The 4,434-nt window shown below is 34.0% G+C and overlaps 1 long non-coding RNA gene across 2 annotated transcripts in view; it reads left to right on the top strand.

The window, feature by feature from the left end:
- The first annotated feature begins 799 nt into the window (after positions 1-799).
- Positions 800-4,434, top strand: part of LOC117116081 — an 8,963-nt gene continuing 5,328 nt past the window's right edge. The window contains exon 1 of one of the 2 annotated variants that reach the window (XR_004446674.1): positions 800-945. This is a non-coding gene — a long non-coding RNA (uncharacterized LOC117116081). Of the gene's footprint in view, positions 946-3,170; positions 3,305-4,434 lie in introns of those variants that run through there. The other variant, XR_004446675.1, reaches the window with a different exon arrangement.

The raw sequence follows: 4,434 nt of genomic DNA, 5'->3' as shown, positions 1-4,434 counted from the left end.
TCTTTATAGGCGCTCAATAAATACCTCAAATATAATTATCAAAATCAGAACTGCAACTGCTGATGCACCAACCACTCTCCATCAAATCAAGAGTCCTCGTTAGGCCCTATAAAAAATATTATTAGTTTATCACCCTATCGGGGCAGGAAAAGTGATGAGGGAGGGAAGCTTTTTTTTTTTTAATTTTTATTTTGCTAAAGCCAAATATTACCCTTGGGTTGTTTGCTGGTGCATTGATATTAAAAGTAAAACATGATTTAGATAATGCAAACAATATCTACTAACTATTTAATAAAATAAATGAAAAAAAAATAAATAAATAAAAAAATTTAAAAAAATAAAATTTTTTTTTTTTTTTCAAAATTTTTTTTTCAAAAAAAACAATTTTTTTCCCCAGAAGGCATGCGCGCGAGGGTGATAAACTAATCATTTTTTTTTTATTGGGCCTTATAGTTTTAAAAAATACCACTTAAAAAGAATGATATAATACTGGTGCAGTCTATGTTAAAGGAGGAAGATGATCCGGTCCTACTAACTTAAAAGAAAAACAGGTCAAAATGATTTAGTTTATTCAAGGAGTTGGTTTACTCTGATTTACAAATGTCTTTTACAGCCAATATTCACATGTGAATATATTTATATATAGTTTATATACCCAGGTATGATATTGGTATTGGTATGGTTGAAGACTTATAATTCACGTAATACTAGGTCTGTGCTTTTAACAACAAATGTCTAAAGTTGAATTAAAAAAAAAGATGATGAGTCATTGCACTTGTTTTTTAGTCCCCCGGGTAAAAAAAGAAAGACAGCTCATTTCGTGTGCAGAGACGTAGACGTACGGTACGTGTAGTGAAATTGTGTGTCGATTTATTTTGCATTGTACGTTACTGTGCTTTTTTTATACAAATTTACCATGCCAGTTGCAGTTAAAGTAATATACTGGTGAGAATATTTTTTATTATTGTCCTGAACATTCTTTGTGTAGGCCCTAGGCCTAGTTATTATTAATGTGTGGCCTATTTTTAAATTAGGGAAGAGTCTCTATCTAGCTAAGGCCTAGGCCTAGGTTCTAGATAAGGAGGTGGCCTTGCATAGGCGGGGCACTGTTTGTAATTACACAGTGTAGCCTAGGCCTTCACTGACAAGACTAGGTCTAGACATGGAGGTATAGTCTAGATAAGCCTGGATTATAACTCGGCCTAGGCTTAGCTAGCCTGTAAAGTACTACATATCGTTTGTTATTACACTGTCAGTATTAATTACAGTATTAATCCATGCCTGCTGATCAGGTTGCTTAAAAAAGGCGGTTAACAACATGATCATATTGATGATCAATTTTTTTTTTTTTTTTTTGCCTTCCTTTGGTATTTGGATTGATTTTTTTTAAATGAAACCTATTTATGCATTTTGTATAGTATTCTATTTCAATTCATGTGGCAAAACATAGGATTCCCTCCCCTATCGAATCCGCCCCTGGCATGGATCTTGGTAGGTGGGATTTGGAATAAATGACATAGGAAATGGCAGCGATTCCATTTAAAAAAAAAATTGACTGTGATTTGACTCACTGAGATCTGAAATTATTCACTCACATTTTGTTAGGGGAGGCATGTCCCTACCCCTGGAATCTCCCGTTCTCCTCAGCTGGTTGCTGGTCCCACGGGCCAGATCTGGCCTGTTAGAACAAGCCTAAATAAATTATAGTTAAAGCCCCTAATACCCATTTCACACTAGCAGAAAATATTACAACTTTTAACAACTATTAACAAGTTGTAACAAGTTTGATATTCCGAGATTTTTGGTTCGTTTCACACATGCACTTTCAAACCATGAGAAATCTTGGAAGAATATTATGACTAGGCCTAGAGGCCTAGGGTAGTACTAGTGGTATTCGTACTAGTAGGCCTAGGCTAGTTGTAGGTTGTCCGAATTTCATAACAACTACTAAACTAGGCCTGGTACCGAATTAACAAGATTATAATTATTCCATGGTCCTTAGCCTTCAGAGAGTAAAACGAATTCAACTCCTATAAAACACAAACAGAAATGATTACAATTATGTATGATATTAATTTAATTTCAGCTAAGTCTGTATTTTTAACCTATATTTATATTTTTATATACATTCAAACAAATCAATTCAGTAAGGTCATTTTAGGTAAAAATTACTAGTCAACAATTGTTTTGTCTGGATTGCTGTTACATGATGTATCTTTATAGGCGCTCAATAAATACCTCAAATATAATTATCAAAATCAGAACTGCAACCGCTGATGCACCAACTACTCTCCCTCAAATCAAGAGTCCTCGTTAGGCCCTATAAAAAATATTATTAGTTTATCACCCTATCTGGGCAGGAAAAGTGATGAGGGAGGGATCCTTTTTTTTTTTTTTTTTTATTTTGCTAAAGCCAAATATTACCCTTGGGTTGTTTGCTGGTGCATTGATATTCAAAGTAAAACATGATTTAGATAATGCAAGCAATATCTACTAACTATTTAATAAAATAAATGAAAAAAATCATTTCAATTAGATTTTTTTTTAAATTAAAAATTTTTATTTTCATTTTTTTTTTTCAAAATTTTTTTTTTTCCCAGTACCATAGAAGGCATGCGCACGAGGGTGATAAACTAATCATATTTTTTTAATTGGGCCTTATAGTTGAAAAAATACCACTTTTTGAGAATGATGATATAATAGGTGCAGTCTATGTTAAAGGAGGAAGATGATCCGGTCCTACTAACTTAAAAGAAAAACAGGTCAAAATGATTTAGTTTATTCAAGGAGTTGGTTTACTCTGATTTACAAATGTCTTTTACAGCCAATTCACATGTGAATATATTTATATATAGTTCATATACCCAGGTATGATATTAGTATTATTGGTATGGTTGTAGACTTATAATGCACGTAGGCCTAAATACTAGGTCTGTGCTTTTAACAACAACTGTCTAAAGTTGAATAAAAAAAAAAAAAAAAACAGATATTAGATGAAGAAGAGACATATATTTATTTTTCAAGCTACTTAAGTTTCAACTTGGATCATATGAAGAAAATGCTATGTCGAATGTTATTTTATACCTGGAAAGGTCGAAGAAGTTTGAATATCCTACTGATGAGTCATTGCACTTGTTTTTTAGTCCCCGGGTAAAAAAACAAAGACAGCTCATTTCGTGTGCAGAGACGTAGAAGTACGGTACGTACGTGTAGTGAAATTGTGTGTCGATTTATTTTGCATTGTACTTTACTGTGTTTTTTAATACAAATCTACCATGCCAGTTGCAGTTAAAGTAATATACTGGTGAGAATATTTTTTTATTATTGTCCTGAACATTCTTTGTGTAGGCCCTAGGCCTAGTTATTATTAATGTGTGGCCTTTTTATATTAGAGAAGAGCCTCTATCTAGCTAAGGCCTAGGCCTAGGGTAGTTCTAGATAAGGAGGTGGCCTTGCATAGGCGGGGCACTGTTTGTAATTACACAGTGTAGCCTAGGCCTTCACTGACAAGATAGATAAGCCTGGATTATAACTCGGCCTAGGCCTGTTAAGTACATATCGTTTGTTATTACACTGTCAGTATTAATTACAGTATTATTCCATGCCGCTGATCAGGTTGCTTAAAAAATGCTGTTAACAACATTTTTATCATTTCTTAATTGTTCGATGATCATTATTGATGATAAATTTTTTTTTTTTTTTTTTTTACCTTCCTTTGGTATTTGGATTGATTTTTTTTAAATGAAACCTATTTATACATTTTGTATAGTATTCTATTTCAATTCATGTGGCAAAACATAGGATTCCCTCCCCTATCGAATCCGCCCCTGACATGCATCTTGGTAGGTGGGGTTTGCAATAAATGACATAGGAAATGACATAGGAAATGGCAGCGATTCAATTTTTTTTAAAATTTTACTGTGATTTGACTCACTGAGATCTGAAATTATTCACTCACATTTTGTTAGGGGAGGCATGTCCCTACCCCTGGAATCTCCCGTTCTCCTCAGCTGGTTGCTGGGCCCGCGGGCCAGATCTGGCCTGTTAGAACAAGCCTAAATAAATTATAGTTAAAGCCCCTAATACCCATTTTACACTAGCAGAAAATATTACAACTTTTAACAACTATTAACAAGTTGTAACAAGTTTGATATTCCGAGATTTTTGGTTCATTTCACACATGCACTTTCAAACCATGAGAAATCTCGGAAGAATATATTATGACTAGGCCTAGAGGCCTAGGGTAGTACTAGTGGTATTCGTACTAGTAGGTCTAGGCTAGTTGTAGGTTGTCCGAATTACATATCAACTACTAAACTAGGCCTGGTACCGAATTAACAAGATTATAATTATTCCATGGTCCTTAGCCTTCAGAGAGTAAAACAAATTCAACTCCTAGCTCGCTTGCTGTAGTCGAGCTGGCGAGAAAGATAG

Source organism: Anneissia japonica, unplaced genomic scaffold (assembly GCF_011630105.1).
Source record: "Anneissia japonica isolate Jap-2015-1 unplaced genomic scaffold, ASM1163010v1 scaffold287743_len2803612_cov181, whole genome shotgun sequence".
Classification (NCBI taxonomy): Eukaryota; Metazoa; Echinodermata; class Crinoidea; order Comatulida; family Comatulidae; genus Anneissia; species Anneissia japonica.
The sequence above is the reverse complement of the archived record's forward strand: the minus strand, read 5'-3'. Positions and strand labels throughout refer to the sequence as shown.